Consider the following 16,413-nt stretch of genomic DNA (forward strand, 5'->3'; position numbering starts at 1 on the left):
GGTTCTTCATCTCCCAGTACCTACTGGAACCTACATCCTTCTGAATCTGTTTAGTGTATTCATCTCTTGATCTCCCTCTGCGATTTTTACCCTCCACGCTGCCCTCCAATACTAAATTGGTGATCCCTTGATGCCTCGGAATATGCCCTACCAACCGATCCCTTCTTCTAGTCAAGTTGTGCCACAAAATTTCTCTTCTCTCCAATTCTATTCAATACCTCCTCATTATTTATGTGATCTACCCATCTAATCTTCAGCATTCTTCTGTAGCACCACATTTCGAAAGCTTCTATTCTCTTCTTGTCTCAACTATTTATCGTCAATGTTTCACTTCCATACGTGGCTACACTCCATACAAATACCTTCAGAAACGACTTCCTGACACTTAAATCTATACTCGATGTTAACAAATTTCTCTTCTTCAGAAATACTTTTCTTGCCATTACCAGTCTCTACTTCGACCATCATCAGTTAATTTGCTCCCCAAATAGCAAAACTCCTTTACTACTTTAAGTGTGTCATTCACAATGAAGGAATCGATATTCTACCTAAATAAGCAACGAACTCGGGAAATGTAATCGGTCTCAAAATTTCGCATTCTCAGTTGTATCGTCTCTCCACACTGAACGCCACTCAGAAAAGGCAAAAGGACTGGAACGTATCTCAGTTATTCAGGGGAACGTTATGTTTATATTCAGCTTATTTTCCGCTTAGACCTGGTTTCAGAATGGACGTCTATCAAGATTGCTTTTATCATCTATCTACCGCATGAAACTAAACCCCGGACGTTTTTCCAATGCACCTTCACGACGCTGGAATTACTTTAACCGCAGAAGGCGAAAGTAATCACGTCTTCTTTGCACGAACAAAATCGGAGAGGAATAGACAATAGTGTAATTGTAGGAGATTCCCCCTAACGTCACTATTCTCCTTTCTTGGAGTAATTCAGCGTATAATAAAGAGACTTTTAAATTTTCGCAAGCTGCTAACGTATCTTTGTAGTAATAACGCAGCATTGAGAGCTATGTACGCAGTCGTTCTATGTTAATATGTATTTTATAGGTACAATTACACACATCAAAAAACGTTTTGCATCACACCCGTTCCCAGAGCTCCTGAAGATAGACGTTGACTGTGGATGTTGTATCACAGACACGGTCCCTTTGACTTTACCCGCCCAAAGATGTAAACAACCATGCATGAGCAGCGCCTAATAGACGAAGGAGGTCCGACAGCCGATCAGTTCCAGTCATTCCACCAGGAAGGATGTACACGGCTCGTGTCATCTGTAGTTCAACCATGTCAAGACGATCAATACCACGGTTCGATCACGTCCGCATTGTTACTTTGTGCCAGGAAGGGCTCTCAACAAGGGAAGTGTCCAGGCGTCTCGGAGTGAACCAAAGTGATGTTGTTCGGACATGGCGGAGATACAGAGAGACAGGAACTGTCGATGACATGCCTCGCTCAGGCCGCCCAAGGGCTACTACTGCCGTGGACGACCGCTATCTACGGATTATGGCTCGGAGGAACCCTCACAGTAACGCCACCATGTTGAATAATGCTTTCCGCGCAGGTACAGGACGTCGTGTTACGACTCAAACTGCCTGAAGCGCAACTTCGCTCCTGACGTCCATGGCGAGGTCCATCTTTTCAACCACGACACCACGCAGCACGGTACAGATGGGCCTAACAACATGCCGAGGGGACTGCTCAGGGTTGGCATCACGTTCTCTTCATCGATAAGTGTCGCATATGCCTTCAACCAGACAGTCGTCTGAGACTTGTTTGGAGGCAACCCGGTCAGGCTGAACGCCTTAGACACACTGTCCAGCGAGTGCAGCAAGGTGGAGGTTCCCTGCTGTTTTGGGGCAGCATTATGTGGGGCCGACGTACGCCGCTGGTGGTCATGGAGGGGTTGGGTTGTCTGGGGGGAAGAGACCAAACAGCGAGGTCATCGGTCTCATGGGATTAGTGAAGGAGAGGAAAGAAAGTCGGCCGTGCCCTTTCAAAGGAACCATCCCGGCATTTTCCCGGAGCGATTTAGGGAAATCATGGCAAACCTAAATCTGGATGGCCGGACGCGGGATTGAACCGTCGTCCTCCCGAATGCGAGTCCAGTGTGCTAACCACTGCGCCACCTCGCTCGGTGGCGGTCATGGAAGGCACCGTAACGGCTGTACGATACGCGAATGCCATTCTCCGACCGATAGCGCAACCATATCGGCAGCATATCGGCGAGCATTCGTCTTCATGAACGACAATTCGTGACCCCATTGTGCACATCTTGTGAATGACTTCCGTCAGGATAACGAAATCGCTCGACTAGAGTGGCCAGCATGTTCTCCAGACATGAAGCCTATCGAACATGCCTGGGATGGTTTGGGGAGGGCTGTTTATGGACGACGTGACCCACTCTGAAGGATCTACGCCTAGTCGCCGTTGAGGAGTGGGACAATTTGGACCAACAGTGCCTTGATGAACTTGTGGATAGTATGCCACGACGAATACAGGAATGCACCAATGCAAGAGGACGTGCTAGTGGGTATTATAGGTACCGGTGTGTACAGCAATCTGGACCACCACCTCTGAAGGCCTCGCTGTATGGTGGTACAACATGCAATGCGTGGTTTTCATGAGCAATAAACAGGGCAGAAATGATGTTTATGTTGATCTCTATTCCAATTTTATGTACAGGTTCCGGAACTCTCGGAACCGAGGTGATGCAAAACTTCTTTTGATATGTGTATTTCAGCGTAGATATCGAACATTTGTATCACTATTGTTCCTATTTCTTTTAGTATTATTTCTTAAATTTATGGTGCCAGAAGAATTATCTTTGTCAAATTACCCTGCAAAATTTTACACATCTTGTCAAATACTTTCGTTAAACGTATATTTCTGTATTTATCTATGTACCAAAACGCTACACTTAATCGTTAATCTTGTTGTTCTATCTTTTCCTTCAAACTCAGCCAAACCATTTGTCGAATATTTTACATACACGTCAGTCAACAGTACGTTTAAAAGGTCCTTTGTTAAACATCTGTGCTCTCGTGTAAGTGATCACTTTACTTTGTAACCGTGTGAGTTTTTTTTTCTTTTAGCGGGCAAAAAGGTTAACAGATGCCGAAGACGTGTTAAATAAATAAATTAATTAATTAATTAAAGAAAAATAACCTTTCAGTGCCGAACTGAAGTTCGTTTTTCGCTTGATTTGTCACCCAGTGCCGCGCAACAGAATAAACTCCAGACAACCAGTTTTTCTTGGTGGATCGGCAGTAACTCATCCGAAGCAAGTAGAGTTCTGGCTCGTGTCTGCACTTGAGAGAAGCGCGGCAGCGAGGGAGCTCAACGAGTGTGTTCGTGTGAACTTGGCCAGCTCCTCCAGCTTTCGAAATTTACGAGAATTACAATATTTGCAGACACGCGCTTGTAGCTCGTGCGCAACAAGGCAGCAAATATTTGCGATGCGAGACCCGACTGCTCCGCTCGCAGACCCTGCGTTCCGCGCTCACAGAACCGCCAACTCCCAGATGAAGCCACCCGCACCCTGCTTGTGATGACACCGTTTCTTGGGGCAGCCAAGTGAATCATGTCATGTGCTGCGGATGCTGCCGCAGGCACACCGATGAGAACTGGCAAGACGGATGCGAAGCCTAGTAAACTTGAAAGCCAAAGTAATTCTGACCAGAAACGTTGTGATGCTACACCTTTAAGGGATAGAAATAAACGATAAAGATTTGTAACTACTTGGATTACAGAAAATGAAACACCCGACCCTTAAAACTAAACCAGAAAATTTACGTATCGGTATTACGCGTGATACGACGGCGACCGAAAGATGATAAATGGATAATGATGATACACAGACGTAGAAGTATTTTTCCCTGATTTTTGTCAGTCTTTAATAACTATATTGGACGTTATTAAATTTCAACAAGATGGTGATTTTCGTTAAAACCAAGTCTCTTATCTACTTGAACACTGTCACCTGGAAGATAAAGTTGGCGATTACAAGACGCCAGAACCTGACAGTTAAATGTTCCACAGAGTGGTCCTTCCAGAACGGCTGCAAAAGACAGTTAGGTTGTGTCCCTGATGCACTTTGTTTTATGTGTATTAAGCTGTGGTCCAAGGCACGTTTATGAGAATAACGTAACGGCTCCTACTGCTGAAGACATAAGAGGCTACAAAGAGTCAGATAGGAATTTAATACTTGAACAGGCACAGCAATCCTAACTGTTTACACAGTCGGGTCGTAACATCCTCAGACTGCTGCGTGTGATCGCGGAGCCACGCTGGCATATGCTATGAAACTTGTAGTGGAGAATAGTTGGGGCTGTTTGCTTTATTTAGCTTTAATGATTAAATCTTGTCTAGCTTAAATCCTTCTTCTTTTACGTTATAGCCGTTTTTGTGATTCTGGATTTCTTATTCCTCTCTGTACACCTCAGCCTAGCAATAGCAATGAGCGGATCTTCATAAAACCATAGTATTAGATCCAGTCGTTGCTATGCTAGAATGTAAGGGGAAGCTATGTAAATTCAAAAGTCTAAGAACAATCGCACACCCACAATGAACATGGAAAAGGAACTGTACGCTCTGTGACGACTAGCAACAGGCTGACGCTGACGCCAGTTGGGCATCTTCAAATATGTTGTCACCTCACAGCATTTGAAACACAAAAACATATATAATCTTTTGTTAGTATGGTGTAGTGATGTGATCTGATGGCCCTACACGGAGCACAAGTTATGTAGTGTACTTCTTGTTCAATAAGCATTTAGTGTAGTAAACCAACAACACTCAAATTTATAGGTTTCAGAACAGATCACACAAAGAAATAAAGGTAAAGGGGAGCAACATCTATAAAAAAACTAAATCTGTTATTAATTAGTATTTTCAACGAAACGAGGAAGTGAAATAATTATCTCGTACGTCTCGGAGACCTAGGCTCGGCTGAAGATTAATCGTAGATGAGTTATTCCATGTCGGCCCCTGAATGTAGTTGTGTGTACAATACATACATTACAAAATGTCATTGAACTCGGAGTCGTTAGCCCTCTTGAAAACGATGAATTCTTCCCATTCAAGGTGCTCGCACATATCATTGTCAGGTTTACTGAAATCATATACTTATTGTCACGTAGTAGAAGGTGTAATTAGATCAGTGACGCACAGTAACTTCACTTAACGAAGGTTTATTCAGCACTTGCACATACAAGAGGGCGGAGAGAACTGCCTGCGGCCAGAACACATACAGTATATATACAGCTACAGAACATTCCAGTGCAATGATTCTTGACTTTTGTGGATACTTCTAGAATGTACTCGAACCGAATATAGGAATTAAAATTGTACAGTCCAGGTGAGTTTTGAAATCACGATCCTCCATGCAACAGTTTAGTATCATAACCACTACACCACGGATGTATTCAGCTTCTTCTGCGACAATATTAAGCAGTAAGCCTCCGGTCGCTCAGCATCTCGAAGCGCTAGTACGTGATGATTTTGCCATGGGTCCCGTTCCGTCCTGGAAACCTATGACTGTCTCATTTTTGATCATCAAGTCACCCTGCTGTAAATATCTGTTTCCTGCATTCCCATTTCTTCCAGATCCCTTTATACCGCTTGGAGCCAGCGTGATACGGTTCTCTTGTCCAGAATAGACCGTATTATCTGCTGTGCCAATCTCCCTCGGTCCACTCTAAGGATGTTTCCGAAGAACTTGGTCCTTCTTTTCCCGTTGGTGTCCGACATTCTCTCTTATCTGGCTGTACAGTTCTTCGTTCGCTCTTATATATTGCTGTCTCCTGTTCTTCAAGGTGCCAATTTCCTCCTGACAATTTTCGTTTCACAGGGCACAGCTTCTTAAGTAAGCCTATTCTTACGAGGTTAAGACTTTTCACTGAGCATCAGGCTTTAGGCCGATCACTGTCTGGTAATGCCCTAGTTTTGCATTGATCGAAAAGTTTTTCTTATTGTAGATGCTCGTAGTTAGTTTATATGTTAAATTCATCTACTTTATCCGTGTTCCCATCGCTTCTTTTTCTGTCAGACCAGTTTCTATACATTCTCCAAAATATTTATATCTCTACACCTTCTGAATTTTTCCTTTACTATTTTCGTCCACCTAGGCGCTCTCTTGATGTTCGTCGTATGTTGTATCTTCACGATAGATATCTGTAGACCTGGTTTTGCGGATTGTCTCTGTAGTTGAGTGATTTGTTTAGTCGCATCTTCAAGTGATTCTGAAGTGTCACAATATCATATGATGCCGGATAATCTACCGGTATTTCTTCGTTTTTGCATTCCAGTCGAATTCCACCCACTTCTTTCATTTCTTGACATTTTCTGATCACCGTATCAGGGACAAAGAGTGGAGAGCCCATCTCTCTGTCTGGTCGCGGTTTTTATCTGGAAGGTTTCAAAGCTTTCCTCTGAACGTGACCTTGAATGGTACAGTGTTGGTCTATCTACTGAGTCGTACACCTTAGAGCTTGCGATTGTGGACACGCAGCTGTCTTTGTATTTGATACTCGACTACCAGTTTCATATTCAAGACATCGCTTGTCAGCGATGCTCTTCTGTCCCCGCAGTTTATTAGAGTACAGCAGGGTGTCCAGAAAGCCACTTCAGGCATGTTCCAACTGTTTCCAGGCGTCCTATATCTTCAGCTGCTCCTCGTTTTCTCATACAGTGTATATGGGTTATGTCCAGTACTGTTTCAAGCAACACGACACTAGAGGAGGTACGTAGCCAACAGAACAGCAGAATGGGCATTAATTGTCTGGATTTTTGATAAGTGTTCATATTAAAAGCAGTTGATGGGGAAAAGGGATGTAACAGGATTTTCAACTGTTCTTGGTGCTCGGAAGGTCCGGAGATTTGGCAGGGGCTGCGGTGGAATGTTGGTAGACAAACATTCTATCACGGCATTCTTGAAGGATTTGTGATGAAGGATTTATGGCTGTCTTCATACGGCAGGCCCCACACAATAATGTAGGCATCACCATAAATAACTGAGTTTCGTGGTACTCGCTCATATTCACAATCATCCTTCACTGGGGCACATAATATGTGTGACTCTCGTGTTAATAAAAATGACAATTTAAAATAGACGTAATTATTTTCAGCCATAATGACTATGTTTGTGAACCGTGACTGTGTGGGATAATTATTTATTTCAAGTTTCTGCTACCAGTCATTTTTTATTTTATGCTTAATCTAACATAATGCAACGCGTTTCGAACATGTCCTGTTCGTCTTCATGCGTTTGTACATACATACATACATACATAGAGAAATGTTGCTTCAAAATAAACAGTCTTAAACTAGATTAATCTAGAACACTTTGTCCATTGTTTTTTACTGTAGCTGCTGTTGTGGCATTTGGGGGAAAGGAGGGGGGCAGTGTGCGGCTAGAAATCGAAATCAGCGATGTCTTCTGCTGGTTTTCTTCTTTGTGGTTGACTATGTATATCACAGCCTGTATAGGATTCAGATAGATTTGCAACAGTTATGTGTTACGAAAATAGTGTGAAAGGCTTTTGTATGTCAGTTGATCACTTACAATTTCATCATCTTGCTGCTTCACTTGCAGCACTGGTGTAATGGCGGAGCTGTTGATTGACATAATATGACGTGCAACAGCGTAATGTCATGAAACTTCCTGGCAGATTAAAACTGTGTGCCGGACCGAGACTCGAACTCGGGACCTTTGCCTTTCGCGGGCAAGTGCTCTACCAACTGAACTACCCAAGCACGACTCACGCCCGGTACTCACAGCTTAACTTCTGCCAGTACCTCGTCTCCTACCTTCCAAACTTAACAGAAGCTCTCCTACGAACCTTGCAGAACTAGCAGTCCTGACAGAAAGGGTATTTCGGAGACATGGCTTAGCCACAGCCTGGGGGATGTTTCCAGAATGAGATTTTCACTCTGCAGCGGAGTGTGCACTGATATGAAACTTCCTGGCAGATTAAAACTGTGTGCCGGACCGAGACTCGAACTCGGGACCTTTGCCTTTATGCTTAGACTAAGCATAAAATAAAAAGTGACTGGTAGCAGAAACTTGAAGTAAAAAATTAAAATAGACGTTGCAAAGCCGGCGACATCTGTCATCGCACTGTCGCAGCACTTCAGAGTCTGCACCATACAGGCACTGATAACCATGAACTGCATTCTATAATACCCTCAAAACATCCCGCAAATAGAAATTAACTAATTAGATGCATGTAACATATTGTTGACGTTCATCTGAATCTCAGAAGGACAAGTAAATCAGCCTTTCTATATGTAAATGTTTAGCATGCTGTAGAGAGTCCGACCTACAGAAGTGGCCAGCTTGTTGGTAGCAGGATTCCGCTGTTCCCAACACAGGCTGTAATCCTCAGTCACACAAGGCATTACTAGCATAGTTCTCATGACACTTAAGTCTCCAATTTTTAGTAGGGATAAGATACTTGACGACATATGGTCCACATACGAGTCAGATAGCATATTTAACACTTTCTTATGTCATTAACGAGATTACCGGCTTAGGGTTCCTGCCGCTATGTTCCACGTCGACGTGCAGTAACCACTGACAAACGGCAAGTGGCAGCGCTAACAGTGAGGACGCGAAAAACACTGCAGTCGTCGTCGTAAGGTGAAGGCGGAGCAATTTATCTTACGTCGAAAAGGGCATGATAATTGCTGTATGAGGCTTAGGGATTGCAGCCAGATCATGTTGACTCGCAATGTTTCGACTGGCAACCTTCCAGGATCTTCAGATGAGTGTCCGCCACTGGAGGCTGCTAGTTCACGGTTTGCTTTATAGCAGAAATTGGCGCGGAAACGCTTGCGCATTGGCGGCCGTCACAGGAGCGTCCTCTATCGAAAGCGGGCGGATTTCGATAGAGGACGCTCCTGTGACGGCCGCCAATACGCATACATTTCCGTGCCAATTTTTGCTGTAAAGCAAACCGTGAGCTAGCAGTTTCCAGTGGCGGACACTAATCTGAAGATGGCTAGAAGGTTGCCAGCCGAAATATTGCGAGTCAACATGATCCGCCTGCAATCCCGAAACTTCATTGAATATTCAGAACGTCGGGAAAACGTCAAGAGTCATACGATCATTGCTTTACCGGCGAAGGGTGGAAGCATTTCCGAAACGGCAAAGTTTGTAAATGTTCGCACGCTACAGTAAGTATAGTATACCGTGCGTGGCAAAATAACACTATCCAAAACCGGGGCCGAGGCAACTGTGTTGCACCACGATCATGGATGACAGGGTCGAACGACGGCTGCGGAGATGTGTACGCGCGAATGGACGTGCACCTGTTGGGCAACGGACCGCCCGGATGAACCAAGGGGCTACCAACGACGTTTAGCGAACGTTGTTGCGTATGGGCCTCCACAGCTGGCGCATGGTTCGTGCACCAATACTGACTGTGGTTCATCCGCGTCGAATGCTGAAATTTGGACGCCAATACCGCAACTGGACGTTTATTGAGTTGCGACATGTGGCCTTTACAGATGAAACACGTTTTATGCTCCATCAGACCGATGGCCATTGAAACGTCTGAAAGCAAAGGGCCTACCCCTGAGAAGGGAGCGTTACGGTCTGGAAAATATTTTTGTGGCATTACCTGCGTGATCCGGTCATTCTGGAAGGTACAATATATCAACACATGTGTGCATCTTTCCTTGGGTATCATGCCCACCCGTGCATGTAGTTTGTTTTTCCTGGGGACGATGGCATCCACCAGCAGCACAATGCAACATGAAACACAGCTTGCAGTGTACGTGGGTGGTTCGAACAGCGCTAGGATAAGTTTATCGTACTCCCCTGGCCACCAAACTCCCCGGATTTAAACCCAATCGAGAATCTGCGGGACCGCCTCGAGAGGGCGTTTAGCGGCATGGATCCATCTGAGAAATCTTGCGCAGCTGAGCACGGCACTGGAGTCGGCATGGCTCCACATCCCAGTCGGTACCCTCACTGACTCCCTTCCTGCACGTCTCACAGGGGTCTGCGCTACAAAAGTTGCTTATTCAGACTTTTCACTGGTGGTCATATTAATATGACTGGACAGTTTAACACACTATGTCATCGAAAGTATCTGGACACCAGGCTGAAAACGACTTACGAGTTCGTGGCGGCCTCCATCGGTAATGCTGGAATTCAATATGGTGTTGGGCCACCCTTAGCCTTGATGACAGCTTCCACTCTCGCAGGCATACGTTCTATCAGGTGCTGGAAGGTTTCTTGGGGAATTGCAGCCCATTCTTCACGGAGTGCTGCACTGAGGAGAGCTATCGACGTCGGTCGGTGAGGCCTGGCACCAAGTCGGCGTTCCAAAACACCCCAAAGGCGTTCCATAAGATTCAGGTCAGGACTCTGTGTAGGCCAGTCCATTACAGGGATGTTATTGTCGTGCATTATCAACAGGTGCTCGATCGTGTTGAAAGATACAATCGCCATCCCCGAAGTGCTCTTCAACAGTGGGAAGCAAGAAGGTGCTTAAAACATCAATGTAGGCCTGTGCTGTGATAGTACCACGCAAAACAACTAGGGGTGCAAGCCCCCTCCATGAAAAACACGACCACACGATAAGACCACCGCCTCCGAATTTTACTGCTGGCTCTACACACGCTGGCAGATGACGTTTACTGGGCATTCACCATACCCAAATCTTGCCATCGGATCGCCACATTGTGTACCATGATTCGTCACTCCTCACAACATTTTTCCACTCTTCAGTCGTCCAATGTTTACGCTCCTTACACCAAGCGAGGCGTCGTTTGGCATTTACCGGACTGATGTGTGGCTTAGGAGCAGCCGCTCGACCATGAAATCCAAGTTTTCTTATCTCTCGCGTAACTGTCATAGTACTTGCAGTGGATCCTGATGCAGTTTGGAATTCCTGTATGGACAGATGTCTGCCTATTACACATTACGACCCTCTCGAATTGTCGGCGGTCTCTGTCAGTCAACAGAAGACGAGGTCGGCCTGTACGCTTTTGTGCTGTACGTGTCCCTTCACCTTTCCATTTCACTACGACTTCGGAAATAGTGGACCTAGGGATATTTAGGAGTGTGGAAATCTCGCGTACCGACGTATGACACAAGTGACACCAAATCACCTGACCACGTTCGAAGTCCTTGAGTTCTGCGGAGCGCCTCATTCTACTCTCTCACGACGTCTAATGACTACTGAGGTCGCTGTGGGTGGCAGCACAATGCATCTGATATGAAAAACATATGGTATTGGTGGTGTCCGGATACTTTTGTTCACATAGTGTAGGTACTTTATGGCTGAAGGCGAAATCTGCATAAAAAATAGGTAGAATAATTACGTGTCGAAACGACAGTTATTAAAGCTACTGGAGTGGAGGTATGTAGAAAACGATAACCGCAGTTATTGCTTAAAGAACAGAACGAGCTTGACGTTAATGCCCTTTCAATGAATTCAGTAGCTTATTAGTATGAAGATTGTCGCGCGCCGCATTACGTAGACGTGGGGCCACCAGCGGCATCAAGAGGCAGTCTCCCCACACAAACTCCCCCACGGATAAACATTCCACTGAGAGGGCGTCTGAACTGTCCTCTGAATGCGCTACCGACCATCGAGAATTTTTAATTAACAGTTACTGTGTCAGTTATCATTTTTGACGCAGCGTTCTGTTTTATTTATTTATTGATATAAAGAGGTTAATGTCTTGCGAGCTACTTTTACAAATTTGATTCTGATTTTAAGTAGGGGAATTGCTGCTTCGTATTGCATTATATCCTATAGTTTACTGTTCGACTCTCTCTCTCTCTCTCTCTCTGAATATTTTATTACAAACTATCGAATCTGCGATGCTAGAAACCTGTTACTTCATCACTAGCGCCCGCTACCGGCCAAAACTCATGTTCGTATCAGCATAGGATGGCCTCAGACTATCGCTAGCACTTGTGCATGTATCTGCATGGAGAAAGTATTTGACGATGATACTCGTATCAGAATACTCTTGATGGTCGTCATTATTATTATTATTACGTACTGCCAGATATTTTTCGTAGACTCGGCTTTCAGCCATATTGCACCTGTTGCGTTGTATTATCACTTTCCCGTTTTCTTTTAACATGTCTAAAGATGGCAGGAAGCCTAAACGGACAGCGCTAAGTTCGATCAAGACGGAAAATTATTAATTAAGATTATATCATTAGCTCAGAAACAGATGGACGAAGTTGAGGAAGTATTGCGTATGGATCGTTCACCTGCGTTCGAAGAAAACGGTTTCAATTAGGTATTCAGAGATATATCGAGGCGCTAATGAGGACCGATTCTTGTTATCCAATGTATTTCTCCGAAGTAGTCCATTTGAGATATTAGTACAACTGCGCGCAGCAAGTTGGATTGTTCGCGTGAAAGGAGTAGCTTAGTACGCTAATGTATTCACCTAGCAGAAAACTATACGAAGAAATGCAGCAAAAGGATGATGAAGAGAAATAGTCTGAAAGTGATTCGATGAACCCTCTGCCAGGCACTTAAGTGTGAACTGCAGTCATGTGGACATATATGTGGATAAGGAACGCAGACGGAGCAAGATATCAGGAAGACGTATCAAGAAATTGCAGACCACATAGTAGATAGAAAATCATGCTGCGATGGATAATCTCTCAGTTGATTTATATGCCTTACTAGCCTTTCACGATGACCAAGCCAGCTTCGTATTGGAAGATATGTTCTACCTCCTACAATTACATGCCGATAAGATAACTGAATGGTGGTGCGGTTGCAAAATTTGTAACGGTACCGCTACTCCAAGCTGTGTAACTTTTGTACATAAAAACGAGCGTGTTAGAACACTCCGATTCGAAAGCTGATGGCTCTGATTGTCCACAGCTCGTGGTCGTGCGGTAGCGTTGTCGCTTCCCGCGCCCGGGTTCCCGGGTTCGATTCCCGGCGGGGTTACAGATTTTCTCTGCCTCGTTATGACTGGGTGTTGTGTGTTGTCCTTAGGTTAGTTAGGTTTAAGTAGTTCTAAGTTCTAGGGGATTGATAACCATAGATGTTAAGTCCCATAGTGCTCAGAGCCATTTGAACCATTTGGCTCTGATTACCTCGAATCTGTGGTAATCAAAATCTCAGGGTCCTGTTTGTGAACTTATGTAGGAACACTTCCAGAACGAACTTTTCCTCTGCATGGAGTGTGCGCTGTTATGAAATTTTTGGCAATTTAAAACTGTGCATTGGACTGGGATCGGAACCCGTAACCTTGCCTTACACTGTCAATTCTCCTAGCGACGGAGCTGTCCTGCACTACTCCCATTCTGCCCTCACAGCTTTACGTTGGAAAGTAGGAGAGAAGTACTGGTGGAAGTAAAGCAGAGGGCGGACCGTGGGTAGCTGGATAGCTCAGTATCTAGGAGTATTCCCCGTATAAGCCAAGGTTACGGTTTCCAATCCCAGTCCAACACACATTTTTAACATATTATTTCGGAGGTCGGGCAACCGCAGCCAAAATTCCACATGGTGAATAAAACCTTCCACATTAGCTGTTAAAATACTTCTATTAAAAAGCCTCTAACGATTTCGCAACAGTAGAGATGCATCTTCGGGTGATAGTTTTTTTTTTTTTTTTTTTTAATCAAGGCGCGTTCATCGTCAAGATAAAACCGATTTCACTCTAAAAGCGGGTGTCTACGATCAAACTGACTGGGATCGCGCGGCATCATGCCGCAGACATCGTAGAAGTGTGCACGGCGCCAGCGTGTTTCAAGAACAGCTGTTACTTGCTTTTCTGAATTTCGTTTTTCTTTTGTACCATAGCCAATTTGTTGCAGCATTTTCAGAAGTCTACAAAAGAAATTCTTATATTAGGTAGATTCTGATCGATGTGGGGTGCAGCCGGCCGTGGTGGACGTGCGGTTCTAGGCGCTTCAGTCAGGAACTGCGAGACTGCTACGGTCTCAGGTTCGAATCCTGCATCGGGCATGGATGTGTGTGATGTGCTTAGGTTAGTTAGGTTTAAGTAGTTCTAAGTTCTAGGGGACTGATGACCTCAGATGTTAAGTCCCGTAGTGCTCAGAGCCATTTGAACCATTTTTTTTTTTTTTTTATGTAGGGTACAACAGCTATGCAGATTTGAAAAGACTCACGAGACAGACTAGCTTCTAGAGCTGATCAGGCCTTGTCTCCGGGCTGAAGAATACATCAACAGTTTCTGTTAGTCATTTAGTTGATGTATGCCTTTTGTTTTTGACATAAATCGGTTTAGGATTTTCTCATATTTCGGTCTGTGTATCATTATAGCAAACACGGAACTTATACAACAAAACTAAATCCGCATGCGCTTTAACAATTTACTGTTCCTTGGATGTTCAAAAGTGCTTCCTCTCACCAGATTTAGAACTACACTAAACACGTCTCAAATTAATCTGTGTCCACTAACATTTAGGTGCCCCCTGCGTGCATGTGACATCAAAAGTGGCCGTATTTACGATGGAAAGAATTGTAGATTTAAGACAAAAAATATACATTTCGTATCACTGGTGGATCAAATATTAACTGGAAATTCCGTGAGAGTCAGTATGCTCTCCGAAAGAAGATTGCACGACAGTGATTCATATCACTAGAATTAATGTGTTAAGTGAGAACTCAAATAAATGTTAACAGTTCGCGATTCAATCTCGAACTTGAACGTCTCCGCTTACTGCAGATAACTGGCCCCCTTGCCCTGAAGGTTGTTCTGCCAGTGACACAGCGGAGACCAGCAATCTAGTTTCCTCTTTCTTAGCGTTTGTCTTCTGCCGGCTGCTTCTGGCACGTAATTTCCTCCGCACCTGTCTCTCGCTTGAAGCACATCGCTATTGGCTGAAACACGAATGTGGTTTCCCGTATCCTGTAAGATACGTATATCCTACCCTTCTGTGTATCGTGGATATTTCGTTCTGCCCATTTCCTCGTTGCCGCGTTAACGTAGAAGGCACCGACACCGGGTTTTATTATATACGAAGTTTGAGACAAATACCTGAACAATGCAAAGACCAAACGACGGACATTATGATCGATAGTTAGGTAAATTACTCCCTGCAACCTCGAGGGTTCCGGAATATTAAACCTAACAGATAATGTAGTTAAGTGCCTGTGCTGTCATATGGCGTTTTGTTTTAATATTTTTTAAATACCTTTCATTCTCTTTCCCGAAGGCTAGATCGGGTTGTTCGAGATCCGAGTCTTTGTAAGGTCCAGTTCTATTTAGCTGATTTAAATCTCCCGAGAACCATGGTAGGAATCAGTGGGAACCGATACTGGAGCTATTTTTAATTTATTTCTGTCACAATACGTTCTAGACCAAAATACGAAGGCCTGGTGGGTGTTTGAGTATCTATTTATCCGTGCAAGAGAGTAAAGTCGATGATTTTCTCGAAATATGTAATGTATTATCAGGTTTGTTAATAAATGAAAACAGTGTTTCAGATTCATGTGCGAGTGCAGGAGACGATTTCTTTGAATGTAGTCCAATTACTCTTGCTCATAGCCTGCCTTTGTGTTTTTTCGATCCGTGCGTGATGTGTGAGACTCTGGATATTGATCACTTCAATATTGTATCTTTTCTCGTAACGGCCACTAAGGAATGAGAAGGGTGACAGAGTGAAACAACAAACCGTAACTTAGCTTATCTCTCCCGAAAAGAAAACTTAGTTCTTCCTCATCCATCGGAATGATAAATCCTATCCGGCCGCTGTGGCCGAGCGGTTCTAGGCGCTTCAGTCCGGAACCGCGCTGCTGCTACGGTCGCAGGTTTGAATCCTGTCACGGGCATGGATGTGTGTGATGTCCTTAGGCTAGTTAGGTTCAAAAATGGTTCAAATGGCTCTGAGCACTATGGGACTTAACTTCTGAGGTCATCAGTCCCCTAGAACTTAGAACTACTTAAACCTAACTAACCTAAGGATATCACAAACATCCATGCCCGAGGCAGGATTAGAACCTACGACCGTAGCGGTCGCGCGGTTCCAGACTGTAACGCCTAGAACCGCTCGGCCATCCCGGCCGGCTGGTTAGTTAGGTTTAAGTAGTTCTGAGTTCTAGGGGACTGATGACCTCAGATGTTAAGTCCCGTAGTACTCAGAGCCATTTGAACCATTTGATAAATCCTAAGCAGTTTTCTTTTTCCAGATTTGTTTCTGATAGTACTTGCCTGGTTTTGAGATAGGTTAGACTGTTGGTGAGATTATATGAACGTATGAGTAAAAGAGTACTCCATGTTTTGTCATTTTTGACTTAAGCTTTGCTGACAGATCTCTGTCAGGGAAAACCGGATCATATCCTGGAGCATGTCTTTCTCCGCCATCTATTGACAGACGTTAGTGCTTCTAACACGCAAACCTCCAGGTGCTAGGCACTCAAATCGGTACCAAATTTTGTATGT

At 44.4% G+C, this 16,413-nt stretch overlaps 1 protein-coding gene across 1 annotated transcript in view; it reads left to right on the forward strand.

Moving 5' to 3' along the window:
- LOC126482030 (multiple PDZ domain protein) overlaps positions 1 to 16,413 on the forward strand; it is a 1,476,438-nt gene that overhangs the window by 1,001,701 nt on the left and 458,324 nt on the right. The window lies entirely within an intron of this gene.

The sequence above is a fragment of the Schistocerca serialis genome, chromosome 5 (genome assembly GCF_023864345.2).
Source record: "Schistocerca serialis cubense isolate TAMUIC-IGC-003099 chromosome 5, iqSchSeri2.2, whole genome shotgun sequence".
Classification (NCBI taxonomy): domain Eukaryota; kingdom Metazoa; phylum Arthropoda; class Insecta; order Orthoptera; family Acrididae; genus Schistocerca; species Schistocerca serialis.